The 17692-nt window shown below is 39.6% G+C and overlaps 1 protein-coding gene across 1 annotated transcript in view; it reads left to right on the top strand.

The window, feature by feature from the left end:
- Positions 1-17692, top strand: part of myg1 (myg1 exonuclease) — a 50372-nt gene that overhangs the window by 7339 nt on the left and 25341 nt on the right. The window lies entirely within an intron of this gene.

The raw sequence follows: 17692 nt of genomic DNA, 5'->3' as shown, positions 1-17692 counted from the left end.
TCAAAGCCTGCATGTAACACTAGTTTCTTGGACAGGAATTATGGACCGTTTTTTTCCTTTTAATGTAAAATGTAAAATTGTTTACAAAGAAAACCAAAGTACATGAAGAAAATGACCCATAAAGAGAATTGTTTTAGTAATTTTTTTGCTTTAGCATATTTTAGTCCTGTGAGCATATGTACATCGCACCTTATTTCTATTTTGAAATGTATATTTGGCTGATGTTTATTGATTTACATTTGTAGATATGAATTTTCCCTAGATAATAAACCAAGGATAAAAGTTTATGATCCATTTGTTTTCTTTGTTGCTTGAGCTGTATTTGTGCAGCAGCAGCCCACTTCAACCCAAATCATCTTGTCGTTCACATTTACTCAGGCCTTTCGCACTGAACTTTGACTGAGGAATGATCAAAAACAGGAATAAAATAATACTGTTAATTTCACACTGACTCACGTATGTTATTTGCAAGGATTTATCAAAACTGAAAGCAGTATAAAAGTGAAAACTGAACCTGCAAAACAGACTTCAGAGATGGAACGTCACAATTAAATAGGAGTCCATGCAGAGCTAATTTCACTGTACAGCTTGCAAAATAGATAAACTTTTTAACTTTCTTCATATTACAATCCAGTCTGCCCTGTTATTATTATTCACAATGAGTGAAACACTTTTAAAGACTTTTTCTGTGCCTTGGTAACAAAGTCATTTGCCAACTGAGAGCCAGCGCAGCGACTTTAATATCACAGTCATTGCACAGTACTGAACACAATGTTCAAAAAATCAACACCGGCCCTGTTTTAGCCAACACTGTTTTTTGACTATGACTGTGAGCCAGAGGATGACAACTTGGAGCCAAGTAAAAAGGCCAACATGCATTTTCAAATTATGTCAAAAACTGAAAAATAGATACAAGTGGACAGCACCGATATGATGCTCAAAATGCATTTATACTTCTCAGCATATATAGTGCCTTTACAGAGCAAGTTTCCCATGCTATTGACTAAGCATGACAGATGCTGGTTTTTTTAACTTTGCTTTGGTATAGATTGGGGTAGTCCTTTTCCTCTTTTCCCGGAGAACACACTGTCTGTTATTTCAAAAAACAGTTTGAAAGGTGGACTTATCAGACCACATGTTTTCACTTTGTGTCAGTCCATCTCAAATGAGCTTTAGTTGGCAGCATTTCTGGATGTTGTAGATATTTGGCTTCTGCTTTGCTGTCTTAACTTGGATTTGTGGATGCAGCAAAGAACTTTGTTTACTGAGTTTTCCTAAGTATCCCAGAACCCATATGGTTATATTTGTTAAAGAACCATGGTTTTTAATGCAGTGCTGTCTGAGGGGTCAAAGGTCATGGGCATTCAGTAATGGTTTTCAGCCTTGCTGTTTATGCATAGAAATTTCTCTGGACTCTCTGAAATGTTTGATATTCTGCACTGTAGAGGGTGAAATACCAGTCTTTGCAAATGTTCAGTGAAGAACGTTATTGTTAAACTTTTCAAACGTTTATTGGCAAGCAGCTACCCATCCTTTCTCATTAAGGACTTAGCCATTCCTGAAGGCTCCTTTCATACACAAGCAGATCACCTGTTTAAGATGTTTTTAGAACATTTCACAATGTTTCTAGTCTTAAACTGCTCCCTGTTATAAATTTTGGAATGTGTTGCAGGCCTCAGTTTCAGAATGTGTGTTCCAGATGGTTCCAATTGGGTTTGAATTTTTCATCACCGTTCCAACTGTGGAAGCATTAGCTGAAATCATTTAATATAAACTTTTCAGATGCCATCAATGTCTAGTTCCAACACTTTGGACAAAGCTGGCATATGTGGCAAAACAGTTTGTTTTTATTAAGCATCATTAAGCTATGTCTTTAGCTCTTTTTCATACAAGTAACTTGTATGTTTTAATAATGAGATTTTCGTGGCTGGTTCTAACAACAACATCTGCATCTTGGATTGCAGATACTGACACAGCTTGAGGCTAAAGTGCAAGAATGTTGCCGTGGGGGAAAAAGTCTGGAAAAAAGTGTTAGTGTTTATATCCACATAAGTGGATTTTCATCATTTGTTTCTGTAGGGCTCTGGTTCTGGCATTCTGGTAGGTAGCGTTCTTTGGGCATCTGCCAAAACCAGATTCATTTATCAGACTCCCAGATAGTGAAGTGATTCATCACTCCAGAGAACATATTTGCACTGCTTCAGAGTTTAGTGATGGCGAGCTTTACACCACTGCAGCTGATGCTTGGCATTGCGTATAGTGAACTCTGGCTTGTGTGCAACTGCTTGGCCATGGAAACCCATTTCATTAAGCTCCTGAGGCACAGTTTTTGTGTTGATGTTGCTTCCAGAGACAGTTTTTAACTCTATAGTGAGTGGTGCAACAGAGGAAAGTGATTTGCTCTTTGAGTTTGCTTGGTCTGCCACTTTCTAGTGTTTTTATATTTATATAGAGTTAAACACATGTTGAAATGAGCTAGAGTTTAATGTCTTTTTAGATAAGCTGTTATGCAGTTTTAGCCACCTAGGCTAAATAATTTTAGGCCTTGTTTATAGGCAGAGAGAAAAAATTGAAAGGAAGTCAGAGTTTATCAAAACTCAAATTGTTGATACATGTTGAAACATGATACATGTGTCATTTACTATGTAAAGAGCTATTGAGGTGTGTTGAACATGCAGAAGATTGTCAACATAGATGTTGAAAATGTATGACTAATGGTAAAATTTATGTCCTAGTTGTATTTGCAAAGTGGTTTGAAATGCATGCCATAATGAGGCCGAATGCACCCAGAAGGGGCCTTTTTGGCATAGAGGAGCTAAGTGAAAGTGGGTCACAGTTTGTCAAAAGGTGTCCAAAAGTTATGAATATTGATCAGGGACCTTTAACAAAGATGGTCACTGAGTTTTGTTCAGAGTGACCTTTTGAACTTTGTATAATAAGCTGTAATCTTTGAATTAATTGAAAGTGAAAATACCAGACAAGGAGTTAATTAGGTCAGTGAACTGAATCAAATGGCAGCAAGTGGTTATTTGTAGACTTTGTAATAACACTGTACTAGCATTTTTAATGATTTTAGTCAGGGTCTCAATATATACAAATGCTTATAATTTTGCGATGATTAATCAATGACAGAGTTATAGCAATTTAAGCTAGTAATGCCATGGCCACAGTAATTAATTGATAGAATGAGACCATGATGAGTAAAAATGTCAACATTTCTCAATAATTATTTACCTAGAGAGGCCACAGAGTATTTCTAGACCAATTTTGAAAAGTTGGGATCAAAACCCAGAAACTAGTTTAAAAAGTGTGCAATTCAAACAATGATTGGAAAAAAATAAAATATGCTTTTTTTTTTTTTTAACACAGTTGTAATTACAGTTTTGTTTGGCACTCTGTACCACATTATAGGAACTCAGATTTGTGACCAAAAATAGAAATATGTACATGTAGTATGTAGTAATTTCTTGATGTATGTTTATATTTTGTTTGTACGAGTTGTAGATGTATTTTTTGCTTAGGAAGGCCAGTAAATGAAGCACTAAAGTAACTCAAGTGTGCTTGTAACAAAGGCATGAACAACGTTCTCTTCATCACTCTGAGATAGAAAACGCAGAAATTTAACAATATTTCTCAAGGATCAGTATTTCCAGTTTTTCTTTTAGTTGTAAAAAAATTGTAACAGCCACCAAGAAATGGCACACAACTGATAAGCCTGTGTAGCACGGCATGTGCTACCCCGGGCTCAAGGAGGACGCTGGAGGCAGGGTTTAGGGTTGCAGCAGCCATCTCTTTAATCCAAAACAACCAAACAGACAAAACCAAACAATACCAAGAACCTAAGCTGGCCACTCTTCAGTGGCTTCAGTCCCTTTATCCTCAATAAGGAGCTTTCCAGCTCCTCAGTCTCTTGTTGCTGCTGCGTGTCCCTCTCTCTCTCTCTCTCTGTTCCCTCTCAGCTCTTTTAAAAGCCGCCAGATCAGCATCAGCTGGCTCTCATTAAGCACCTGAGCCGAGAGGGAACGAGAGCTCGCTGCTCCGCCTCCTCGTCACCGCCCCCAGCTGGCGGCTCAGCCGCCCGGGTCGAAGGTGAGGTGTAGTGGCGCGGCCTCGCTGCGTAACAGGGGGCGGGGCCCAGGCGGCGGAGCTCGGGACTCGCTCCTTCCCCTGGTGCCTCTCGTTACCGGCACCGTCGTCGTCTTCCTCCTCCCGCCGTCACTCGCGCCACTCTGAAGAGCCCGGGCTTTTCGCTCCGCCCCCTCCACACACGCGGCTCCCTTCCTGCCGCCCTGGCCGAGGTTCGTCGCCGCTGGGTGTTCGGGCCCCGCCTTCCTGCCGACTCTCGCGGCCGTCATCGTCGGGGCCCGGGGGGCGGGCGCATGCCACAGCCTGTCAACAGTCTTGATTTTCAGAAGGAATAAAAAGTATAATTGTGTCAGGTTAACTGACAATTGATGTCGGATAAAGCTACCTTTAACAGCTTCACCACCAAAAAGAAGGTTTATCTACTCACATTTGTGTTAATAAAGCTTCAGTGAGCCTGAATGAACCTGTACTGTGGTAAAACGTGTGAACTGCCATCACAAAATATTTCCAGGAACATGGTAATGTGATTTTGTTGAGAGGGAGGGAGGGCTCATTACTCCTTTAAGCAGACAATAGAGACTCGAACCAAAGTCCTTATATGATGGTCTGTTCTCTCAACAGCCATCTTGGCAACACTGCTGGGCACTTATTTCCACTCATACACGACCAGGCTCCTACCTCATTTACAGTTTCAAAAACATATTTACAGAGTTTGATACCATACTGAGTAAACTACTTAGGATTAAGTAATTGTTCATTAAATTGTTCATAAAAAATCATTAAATTGAGCTCATTTTAAATGAAGAACATTAGCTAGCTATGCTATGTTATTTAAAGCTGCCTTGAAATGAGTAACGTTGCAGTGAAGAATGGCTGATTTTGTTCCACGTCAGAAAAGCACAGCTGTAGTTCTGCTTCTCATTTGTATCTTTTAACAGCAGTCTCTGTAGATCAGTGACTGCAGGAATCACATCCAAGGAGCTCATGTGTCTTCTTGGAGTCTTGGCTGGTTGGGCTGTAGCTGAACGTCCTCTAAACCCAGACATACACTGTGACTTTAGGAATCTTCTTCTTTGGTGAGTCTGTATGTTTATACAGACCATCATGCACGGACAAAGCCTGTGATTTAAATGCTCACACTGTACAGAAGTGCTCACTTCATATTATGTGCCACGCAGCCTATACAACAGCTCTGTATGTAAACAATTTAAAATAAAGCTGGTTCATTCAAAATTACACCATGCACACCAAGTTCTGAGCAAAGAGAAGCTGAACAGTGCTGCTAACACTGCATTGAAGCTAAACCAGGCGGACAACGGGACAATATGGTCTCCATACGGCCTGTTTTACAAAAAATCACTGTACTAATGCTTGTATCTTGTAATTATTTTCAGTTAAACCGATTGAAGTCGACATACACGGGCTGCGATAGCAAATGATGTCTTTTTTCTTGTTCTGGCTATTGTGCTTGCACAGATCTCCGCATCAAGGGGGGGTTTTCCCTCTTGTGCCTTAAACATCAAGCTGAATTGCTCTTTTTATTGAAGGGTGAGACATTCTCCGTAAACAGACACCATGTTGAGGCTAACAAGTTTTCCCATTCATATTTCAACCAATGACAAGTCTGCTCATTTATGATGTCTCATCTCGAGCCCTTTTCACACAGAAAAGTCTGCCCATTTCAACAAGAAAAAGCAATTATATGCAGGAACAAGAGAAGGTGTATTAAGTTGGGGTGCTGAAATTTTAAGCAGCATGTATGTGATGTGAACATAAGTATTGGATAACCAAACTTTATCACACTTGTCACAATGTTGAGAACGATGTGGTCTCTATCAGTAGTTGTATCAACTACAGTGGAGATTTTCTTCCCACGGATCTTTTGAAGAACTGCATTCATGTGTTGTTCAGAGACCCAAGGCAAGTGGAAAAACAACAAAACGAAGATTCTCATTTTCTGGCAGTGAACGTTCTTGTTAAACCATAAAAGGACGCATCTTCATTTTCAAGTGGTATGTCTGATTCTGCATACATAGCAATAAAATCCTCCAAAAACGTACCCCTTGCGTCTGACGATTTTGTTGTTTTTTGATGTTATTGACATACCCGAAGCTGGTCTCTTTGACATTATAGCTAGTTTACTCATATGAGCCGTGATGTGTGTGCACAAAGACAGAAGCATTATGGGAGTTGTAATAAGTGCGGGTGCTATCAAAGTCAGTTTCTGGACAGTACAAAAACATCTGAATATTTTTAAGTTCTGCACATTTCTGTCTGATTCTTTTTTGCAGGCATTAGGTCTTTTGGACTATTTTGAGCCTGAACACATGTTTCTTTTTTGTTTGTTTGTTTTTTTTTTAAGATTATTTTCTTCTTCAGGTTTGTTCAGGCAGCTTCACTTTAGAAGACAAGAACTTTTCCCCCTTTGTCCACGCCACACTTTAGTTGGAGGATCCTATTTATAGCCTGCACAAATTATTCATGCTAATAAAGGCATTTCATTTAAACTTTTTGTGTTTACACTGAGAGTCAGGCACAGTCAAAGAACCAAAAATTACACAGCGATGTCTAATGTAGAAATCAGTTTTTTAAATCAGTGCTTTGATACTGCTCCTTGTATTTTCATGAGACATTTTTTACCTACACTCATAACAATAAGTATGTGCCTTATTTAAAGGCTTTAACTTGGAGTCTGTCTTTTAGTATTGTAGTGTTAGCCTGATAGCTGGTTAGCATTCTGCTACTTTGCTGAGCCAGTGAGGACAGAATCCGGTAAAAAAGAGAATATAATGTGTAAACTAGTTAGGAGCCTGTTAGGAACAAACAGTGATGTTCATCAGGCATTTCGGCATCTTGTTGCATTGTATGGGCTCGGATTTCAAGCCTTCAGCAACTGGGCATTTTCAGGGAGGTCTAATGTAGTCACATTTGCATGTCTGCTGAAGCTCTGTGCTATTTATCCCTGTAACATATCTGTTCTTGTGGTCATTTTATCTACAAACTGCACTTTCTCCCAGAGCACCTCAGGTATATTTAACTGGACAAAACAACTTAAGCACACTTTCTTTGACCTCGCAAAAAACACAAAGGGAGCAGAACATCGTTCATAACCAGATAATTCAGCCATCTCGGAACACAGTGGTCACATGAAAAATAAGGTGGATATTGAAGGACAATGCTATGTTTGGAATTGCTGTCTATTTCAGCAGTAGTGCACTATAGTGTGCCCGTCATTTTGTAGTGTTGTTTGTATCTCAGCGCTAAATTTCACTCTCTATATAGTACGCTATTGAATGACCAGAATGCATCACAAATTTTAGTTTACAGACGACGTACGCTACAAATTCCAGTGTATACCATAATGCAGCGGTCTCTCACTGAAGTAGAAGAGAAAGATGCTGCTAAAGTCTGGAGTGAGACATGTCTGCTTATAGCAGGAACATACCCACAGACAGCAAAGGGCACAACTAGCCAGTTTTATATAAAAATGAAAGTTGATATAATTTTACAAAAGTTATTTACAAAAGTAACAATACTTACATTAGTGAATGGGCAAAGCATATTTCACATTAAGTAGCTTCACAGACAGATTTAAAATTTTGGTGGCACAGTGTGGCTAAATGTTTAACCCTCATGTCACCCTAAAATTTTACCTCAATTTGCTGATGTTAGGTTTTTCTAGCTGTCCGTCCTCTGATAGTCAAAATTGCTACATCTCTGTCTGTGGTGATTCACCCTCGTTAATTTTAACTGCTTGCCAAGAACGCCTTCGTTTTCACTGCTCTCATTTTCTACTACTGCAAACATCTGTGATGGAATAATCTTAGTAACTAAGATAAATATTGTGATTCATGTATTGACATCATTGAGAGAAATCAAAAGGAAGTACAGCTTGGTGTGTAAATATCTTAATTACAGCTAGTCTTTTGTAAAATCTGTAACAGTTAGGGCACGTGTTTGATTTGTTTGTGCAACAGATGCATCACACAAACGTCCATTGCTTTATGAAGCAATGTTTCCGAACATAAGGTCTTCTTAAAAGACCCCATGCTCATTCACTTTGTGGCAAATGCTGTGGAGTGAACCATTTCGAACACAGCTCATGAGTGGCAAAACATCTAAAAAACCTTTTCCTACAGATGGCAGTCTTATCACTGTACAGATGTAAAATACTTGTACATGCGCAAATAACATACATGCGCAAAGTATTTGCATGTAGATGGCCAAACATTTATGTCTGCACATTAAAATTTGTGACACCTGTGCAGGTGACACCTGTGCAGAAATTTAATCATGTGCATACTGGCTTGCTTATGCCCATTGCCTTCCCATTCTTATTTGCTTTAGAGCCAAAATACGTTTACACAGCAAAGGCTGTGAACTCATAGCTGTAAACTGTTTGCGGAGGCTGTAAACTCGCTGCAGCTGCCATTTTAGCTTAACAAAGTGCACCACTAGTGTGAGGTGCGTTACGGAAGCCTGTGTGGGCAAGCAGGAATACATATTTGATATGAATATCAAATTGATACTGTGGGACACAAGTATTGTACCATTTCAGTATCGATATGTATATGGATAGTTCTGACAACACTAGTGTGAAAACGGACCACTGTTCCAGAAATAGTGAGCAGGGTTTAACACAGCACCCACAAAATGGCAACAAAGCCCTTTTGGAGCGATGCTGAAACCAACTACATGCTTGATGAAATGAAAAATTTCAATTATCTTCATCTTCTTTATGATGTTTATTCATATTTTCTGACAAAGAGACTCGATTACCTGATTAACCAAGTACATGCAAATTTTATGTGTCCATGCCGTTTGAAGCTGTAGACCTAAAATCTACACTGGCATTTCCCAAAGTGTGCTGCTGAGCCATGGTGGGGTGTGAAGGTATTACAGCTCCAGGTAGAGGATGACCCGCTCATCATTTTCTGTGATTTTCTAGAGTTTTACACAGAATGCCGCCTTTTGTAATTTACATTTTCCGCTCATGATTGAACATATTTTTCCCTCATTTTTTTCTGTTGTGAATTGGTTACAAGAATATTTTAATAGTAATATGATAAAGTGAAGAATACTGTCTAATGCGTAAAATGAGTTAATCTTGAAGTCAGTGTAGTAAAAATAGCAGAAAAAAATGCTAAAATAAATCTATATACAATACCTTTAAATAATGGACCTTACCTGGTTCCTCAGCACCGCCTGTCTAGCCAAGAAAGCCCAGCAGTGACTTCCCTTCCTGCTAAGAATGAAAAGAGCAAACCCCTCCATTCTCACTACATTCTAAACAGGGACCGTAGAGAGTGTCCCGACAAGCTGTCCCACTGTCTGGTGTGGGAACTGCACTCAGACCGCAGGACCACAAGACTGCAGCGCTGTGGGACAGCTCCTCCCACCCCTATCATAGACTTTTCACCTTGCTGCCACTGAGTGCACTGATGCTCCCCAACATCTGTCATACACTGATCAGATGCCCCTTTACCATCACTGCATGCCTGCACTATAAATTCTTTAATTATTTGAATGTGCTATGAAACCTTAAATCTTTCTGTACAGTTTAAAATGACAATGTTTGCACTGTCATCTGTCATCACTAACATGCTGCTTGATGCCAATCTATGTATATGTGTTTATTATTCTGTATATTTATTGTCTGGCGTATTTATTGCATATTTTGCACTCGTTTCACATTGTTGTGTATCTGCACGTTGTGTAGTCCTGTGTAATGTTTTGCTGTTGTATGTTGCACCATGTGGCCTGAGGAATGATATTTTGATCCTATGTATACAAGTTACATTGACGAATGAACATAAAAATCCCTTGACTTGAACTGAGTATTAGTTTAAAACCTTAAACTTTACACTATAAATCATTAAAACAAATATGTGCGAATCCAATGATAAATTTATTTTTCAGTTTCTCTCCTTTCAAGAATATTGAAATGTCCTTTAGAATATTCTTTTCTGTAGGTGCCTTGTATTCTTCCTTACAGTTTTTTCATACTAAAAAAAACAAAACAATTTTCTGTGTACACAACACAAACTGCCTTGGAGCGTCATGCAGCCTCTCACAGCAGTTCATCAGCTTAATCAATCAATCAACCTTTATTTAAACTTAGAATACATTTGAGGGAGACCCTCATTTACAATGTAGCCGAGCAATACAGAAATCAGGGATTGAGAAGTTGGGTAGTAAAAATAAATAAAATGGTATAATAAAATAAGTCATAATAGTAAAATGTAATAATAAGGTACCAATAAACTGTGAAATCAATAAACCACAATTAAAAAATTACAATTAAAATTACAGTATAGTAACTTAACAAGTAACAGATCAGATAAGGATAAAATAAAAACATAAATTAATGAAATAAAAAAATAGATGTAAGACAATAAGTTGGCAAAATAAAGAGAATACTAATAAAAGGAATAAAAAGAATAGTAAAAAGTAAAAAAGTAAGACTAAGTGAAAAGTAAAACAATAGATAAGACATAGCTAAAACCAAAAATCATTTTAAAAGTTAAATAAAATCAAATAAAGCAGTTGCAGGCTGTGTGGAGGTGGTTAGAGACTAAAAGTTTAAAATGTTCATGTGACACCAGAGAGATTCCTTTAATGAATTCCAGCTCACTTGTGCACTGTAGCTAAAAACAGATTTTCCCAGCTCAGTAAAAGCTCTCGGCACCTGTAGGTTAATCCAATCACTAGAACGAGTCTGCATTTTTGCAAAATGCAAAACCTGCATTTTTTTACACTGAGCATTTCTGTGATGTACGATTGCATACGGCCAATAAGCGCTATATAGATAAAAAGAAGCCAGTGTGTCTCCCGACGCACAGAGACGACCAGCCAGTCTTTTCATATGGTATACAATGAAGGCTATTGTAGGGGGCACCAGTAATGAATCTTAAGGCAGCGTGGTATACAGAGTCTAGAGATTTTAAAGTAGTTACAGGTGCATCTCTGTATAACACGTCACCATAATCTAGAACAGGCAATAATGTTGCTTCAATGATCTTTTTCCTTGTGTGCATTGAGAAACATACTTTCTTAGGATACAGGGAGCCAAGTTATTGTCTATGTTTACATGTAAGTTTGTTAACATGTTTAAAAGTGCATTTGTCATCTAGCCAGATGCCAAGGTATTTGTACTCATTAACTGTTTCATTGTAAGATCCCTTTAGGGTTGTGATTTTTAAAAGTGCTGAAATTAGAGGTTGTTAGAGGCTCTGGAAAACAGCATGAAATTAGTTTTCTCAACATTTAAAACTAGTTCATGGTTGTAAAAAGCCGACTGCAGGACATTAAAAGAATGCTGCAGTACCAATATAGTCAGTAGAGCAGTACGAGCTAGTGTCATCAGCATATAAGTGTATTTTGCAGTCAACAATTGAGGTGTCAATGTCATTAATATAAATATTAAATAATACTGGTCCGAGGATCGAACCCTGAGGGACTCTCTTTGTTGAAGTAGCTCTGATTTACTTTGTCCTAGGGCAACATGTTGCTGTCTATCGGAGAGATAGTTTCTAATCCCGTTAGTATCCCTGAGATCGAAACCTATGTTTTGTAAAATTTTTTAAGAGTAGAGACTGATCTGCTGAGGCTTTAGAGAGATCAATAAAAATGGCTGCGCAATGTTTCTTTTTATCAATGGCACTGAAAAGATTGTCTAAGATGAGAGTAGCCACAGAGATTGTGCGGTGCTTTTCTCTGAAACCAGATTGGTAGTCTGATAAGATTTGAATGTCTATGCAGAAATGCCTTGAGTTGATCATTCACTTTCTAGGACTTGGCTAGGCATGGCAATTTTGAGATGATTCTGTAGTTATTCTTTGTGAAGTGCTGGTAATATGTGCTGTTTTTCAGATACAGGGAGTTCTGCTTGATAAAATAGATAGATTAAAAATATATATAATGTTCTAAAATAATCGGGGTCATAAGCCTTAGAAAAAAGGGTTCCAAACTGTCTCTCCTGTACTTTTTTTTAGTATTGATGGTGTTAAGTGCTTTGGCCACAAAGGAAAAGGGTGAATTGTAAAGAGACTGTCATACAGCAGAGGGTGTATCTATTTCATTGAGAGGTGCTTCCATGTTTGTATTATCGAATAAATGTCCAGCAGCTGCAAAGTGAGTATTAAATGCTTGGCAAATCTCTCTCTGAGCAAGAAACTGTTGATCGTTAATAACAGTATGATTTGGAATGGGCGTTGATTTGTTATTCAGCAAATTAATTGTCTTCCAGAATTTAGAGGAATTTGTAGCTGAGTTTGTAAATATCTGGAGGTAGAATTCTGCTTTAGCTTTTCTGATGTAAGAAGTGCATTTATTTCTTAGCTGCCTCAAGGTATGGTCTCTGTCACTATTTTCTTTGAGTGGCCATGCTTCATTTCTTGCGTTGAGCAAGGAAGATATTTCTGAATTGAACCAGGGGTTTGATCTATCTCTGATTCTCATGTTTTTATAAAGGGCATGCTTGTTTTTACCACTGTCAGGAAAGTTTTGCAAAAATGGTCTAGCGCTAAATCAATATCAGGGATTTCAGTGTTGCCACTGAGCGCCAGGTCATTTAAAAAGGCTTGATCATTAAAATATTAAAAATTTCTTTTAACCACCATCCGAGCCTGACTTCATTGTACTGATGCTTCTGATGCACCCGATAGGGCAGTGGTCACTAAAACCAGGGTCAAAGACATCTATAGAAGTAATTTTATCAGGTCTGTTGAAGATTATAATGGGGTAGAGATAGTTCTGAATTAGATACAGATTGTTTTAGCCAGAATTCTGTCAAAGCTACAGTATCAAGATCGGCTTGTGAAATCAAAATTTTCAGATTATCCAATTTATGTGCTGACGAAGGCTTCTAATGTTTAAATGAATTATGCCTGTGCCTTTTCTGTGTTTGAAACTAATAGGATCTGTTAATAATTTTGTGTGAGGTGGTTTGGGGATGGAGGGGTGACAGGGATGGCTTAATGGTGATAAGATTAGCGGGGTAATAAAACTGTTGCCTTTCCACTTTATTCCCTTGTCCGAATGGCTAATCCTAGGCCAGGCGCTAATGACTACAGAGATAGCTGAATAAACATTTCTAATTTTTGGTAGTCATTTCAGGTTAAGAACAGAGTAAAACACATTGTGACTTAAAATCTGCGAGCCAATCCTGCTGAGGTGAATCCCATCGTTCCAATAAAAGGATGGATGGTTCCAGAAAAGATGTAAATTGTTGATAAAAAAACAACGTACAGCGTCAAGGAACACGTCAAGGAAGCCTGCGGTGGTGGTGATCGTGGGTGTCTCCCGAGAACTGCTGGAGAAGGGCACCTCAGCTCCACCCGGTGGAACCCGCCGACCCTCCGCATGTGGGTGACAAAAGCACAGGAGGCAAGAGGGAACCTGTATGTCGGTGCGAGGCCTCCTCGTTGGACCTCAACGCTGAACGCTGTCGCGCAGCCTCCTCTGGATGCCAGGATCTACATTGATTGTTGGGGACTCTATCACCAGACATGTAAACAGAGACTCAGCAATCACCTACTCCTTCTCAGGTACCAAGGTAAATGACATTACACAGCTTCCTCAAGCTCCTCCAAGGTGAAGAATCTGTTGCTCAGGGGGACATTTTGAAGCAGAGGTTCCCACAGGCCACACTCCACGGCGCCATCTGGTAAGGCTTCTCCCCCTTGGATCCCGCACCCAGTTGAGGCTAGGGATCTTCAAGCTGTGACGAGGCTGCGTCCACCCCGATTACTGAAGTTAGGGCCTGAGCTGTTGCTAGCATTGAGTGTAGTAGGTTCTCATCCTCCTTGATTTGGTGCAGTGTGATTCTGCCCTCCAACTCTGCTGTCTTCTGAGATAGACCAGTACAGCTTTCACAACCATGTGGCGAGGTGAGTGTAGGCATGGTGAAAAACCACAAGTATAAAAATAAATATAAAAACAAAACAATTTAGCTTAGTACCCTCAGTTTGGGTTAGTGTGCTCGCTTTGTCGCTCGCTGTGATGAGAGAGTGACATGGGCTACTTCAGAAGAGACATTGATTGATTATACAGCTTTATTAAATCTGGAGCAGTGTATATTTAATTTAAAATAGTACAAAGACAACATCAAATATTGAAACAAAGAAATTTTGTTTTTGAAAAATATATGTCCATTTTGAATTTGATGCCAGCAGCACATTTCAAAAAAGTTGAGACGGGGTGACAAAAGACTGGTAAAGTTGTTTGATGCTTAAAAAAAAGAAAAAAAAAAAACACCTGGCAGTTATTTGCCAACAGGTCAGTAACATGATTGGGTATAAAAAGAGCATCCCAGAGAGGCTGAGTCTTTCAGAAGTAAAGATAGGGAGGCGTTCACCACTCTGTGAAAGACTACACAAGCAAATAGTGCAACAATTCAAAAATTGTTTCTTAACATGAAATAGCAAAGACCTTGGGGATTTCATAATCTACGGTACATAATATCATTAAAAGATTCAGAGAATCCAGAGAAATCTCTGCATGCAAGGGACAAGGCCGAAAACCAGTATTGACTGGCCATGATGTTTAGGCCTTCAGGCGGCACTGCATTAAAAACCGACATGATTCTGTAGTGGAAATCACTGTATGGGCCCAGGAACACTTCTGAAAACCATTGTCTGTGAACATAGTTTATCACTGCATCCACAAATGCAAATTACTCCACCATGCAAAGAAATAACGCCATCGCCTTCTCTGGGTCATTTAAGATGGACAAAGTGGAAAAGAGTCCTGTGGTCTGCCAAATCAAAATTTGTGCTTCTTTTTGAAAATCATAGACACTGCTTGTTTCAGGCTAAAGCCTGTCCGACTTACCAGTGCACAGCTCAAAAGCCAGCATTTGTATGGGGGTGTATTGATGCACATGGCATGGGTAACTTGCTTATCTGTAAAAGTACCATTAATGCTGAACGATATATAGGTTTTGTCAGCATATGCTGCCTTCCAGACAACTTCTTTTTCAGGAAAGGCCTTGCTTATTTCAGCAAGACAGTTCTGCACATATTACAACAGCATGGCTCCATAGTAAAAGAGTCCAGGTGCTAAACTAGCCTGCATGCAGTCCAGACCTACCGGTCACCTGTAAAACATTTATAGCATTATCAAATGAAAAATCTGACAAAGGATACTCAAACTGTTGAGCAGGCGAAACCCTATATCAAGCAAGAATAGGAAAACATTTCAATTTCAAAACTACAACAGTTAGTCTTCTCAGTTCTCAAACGCAGGGTCTTGTTTAAAGAAGAGGTTAAATTAAATATAGAGTTTACATGATTTTCATATCATTGCATTCCATTTTTATTTACATTTTGTACATCATCCCAACTTTTCTGGAAATGGGGTTATATACTAAAGCTATAGTTATTTTTTACTGTCCTCGTATTTGTTTATAATGTTATTTGTCTTAGCCTTTTATTTTGAAGAATAAACTATGTGAATGAAAAAATAGGCTTATTTCAGAATAAAATTAGTTAATCAGTCACCGGGATGCTGACAAATATTAAGGCAGGGTCCAGTGTGTACAGTGTGTAGGTTTGGTCAATGTCTCTTACTATTATTCTTGTTTGTCAGTCTTATAATAGTTTCCTTGACTTTCTCTGGCATAACTCTGGTCCATGTTGACAAACAGCAAAAGCAGACTCCAAAGGTGACCAAAAGTATAGAATCAAGACTATATGCTGAAAGCTGTCTTTTATCTGCAATAATGAAGCAAGTAAACACACTTGAGTAATCACAAACACCTGTGAAACCCTATCTCCCAGACTGAAAATATGCACTTAAAACAGAACTCCACCGATTTTGCAATATTACTTAATGATTCAATTCAATGATTGTTTAGATGTGAACAAAATCATTCAGAGTGGTTTGGTGTGAAATACACCTTTCTAGAGAATTGTTCACCAATAGCGCTAAGAACCAGGTGTCCAAAGCATATACTATAAAATATTTTTAGTACAAACTATTACGCTAGGGTCACTTCTATGTTTCCTCTCAAAACCACATTCTCAACAGGGCAGACAGACTGGTATATACATCCACATACACGATCTCACACACGCACACTTTCTGAAACCGCTTATCCTTCTGGGGTGCTGGAGCCTATCCCAGCAGTCATTGGGTGGAAGGCAGGACACCCCCTGGACAGGCCTTTTTTGCTGTGAGGCGACAGTGCTACCCACTGCGCCAACGTAACGTGCACTAATATTATCTGACTAGTCCAGTCTATTGTTGAGGTGAAAACCCAAGTACTTATAAGACTCCACTCTCTGTGTCCATTTCCTGGATGTTCACTGGTGGAGGGAGGTTTCTGCCCCTGCGGAAATCCACCACTATCTCTTTGGTTTTTCCTGCATTGATTAGGAGGTGGTTCCTTCAACACCAGCCCACAAAGCCCTGGGTCAGTTTTCTGTACTCTCTGTCATCCTCATCTGTAATGAGTCAGATGATTGCTGAGTCATCAAAAAACCTCTGTAGATGACAGTTCGGTGTACATGAAGTCCACAGTGTTCAGGGTGAAAAGTAACGGTGCCAGGACTGTTCTCTGCGGGGCCCTTGTGCTACTGACTACCATGTCACACAGCTGAGCTGACCAGAGGGCAGTGATGAGTAAGGACCAGCCTTTCTAGCGTCTTCATCAGGTGCGATATCAGTGCCACCGGCCTGTAGCTGCTGAGGTCCTGCGGGTGCTGCGTCTTCAGCACTGGTATCACACACAATGGTTTCCACAGTTGTGATACCCTCTCGAGCTTCAGGCTCATGTTGAAAATGTGTCCAACTATTCCACACAGCTGTTTTGCGCAGGACTAAAGGGGCCTGGCACTGATGCCATTCAGACCCGCAGTTTTCCTTGCTTTGATGTTCCTGAGCTCCTTTCCCACCTGGACTGTTGTAAGACAGACAGAAGCAGGGGTGCTGGGTGCTGGAGTGGATGGGTAGGCTGGTTGGGCTGACAGCAGGGGAACCAGTTGGGGTGGGGGGCTGTGAGGTAAGAGTTGTGGAGAGGGGGGCGAATGTGGGAGAGGGGGCAGGGCAGTACACTAGGAGGGCAGTACACTAGGAGCGCAGAAGATGGGGGTTGCAACAGGGATAACTGTGTAGGGGAGGTGAGTGATCAAATCTATTGAAAAATAGATTGAAAGCGTTCACCCACTTTTGGTTCCCTACAGCCTGAGAGTCTTGTTTCTTGTGTTGGGAGATTGTTTTAAGACTTTTCCAGGCCCCATCAATGTTGTTTTTCTGCAGCTGTTCCTCCATCTTTTTCCGTTAGCTGGCTTTTCCCTCCCAGATGCCCTCCTTGTCTCCTGATCTAAAGGCCCTCTTTTACTTCTTCAAGAGAGCCTTTATATCAGGGTTGATTCAAGGTTTGTTGTTGGAGAAACACAGAACACTCTTGGTGGGTACGGTGGTCTCCATGCAGAAGTTAATATAGTCAGTTAAACAGTGTGCAGACTGTCAGTGTTCTCCCCATAAGGATCACACAATTCTTTGCTATTTTGTACAGTACCAGTCAAAAGTTTGGATATGCTAATAGAAAGGTTTTTCTTGTTTTTCACATTTTCACATACTATTTTCCACATTTTAAAATAAT

Source organism: Colossoma macropomum, unplaced genomic scaffold (assembly GCF_904425465.1).
Source record: "Colossoma macropomum unplaced genomic scaffold, Colossoma_macropomum, whole genome shotgun sequence".
Lineage (NCBI taxonomy): Eukaryota > Metazoa > Chordata > Actinopteri > Characiformes > Serrasalmidae > Colossoma > Colossoma macropomum.
Note: the sequence above shows the minus strand (reverse complement) of the source record. Positions and strands in the feature narration are given on the sequence as shown.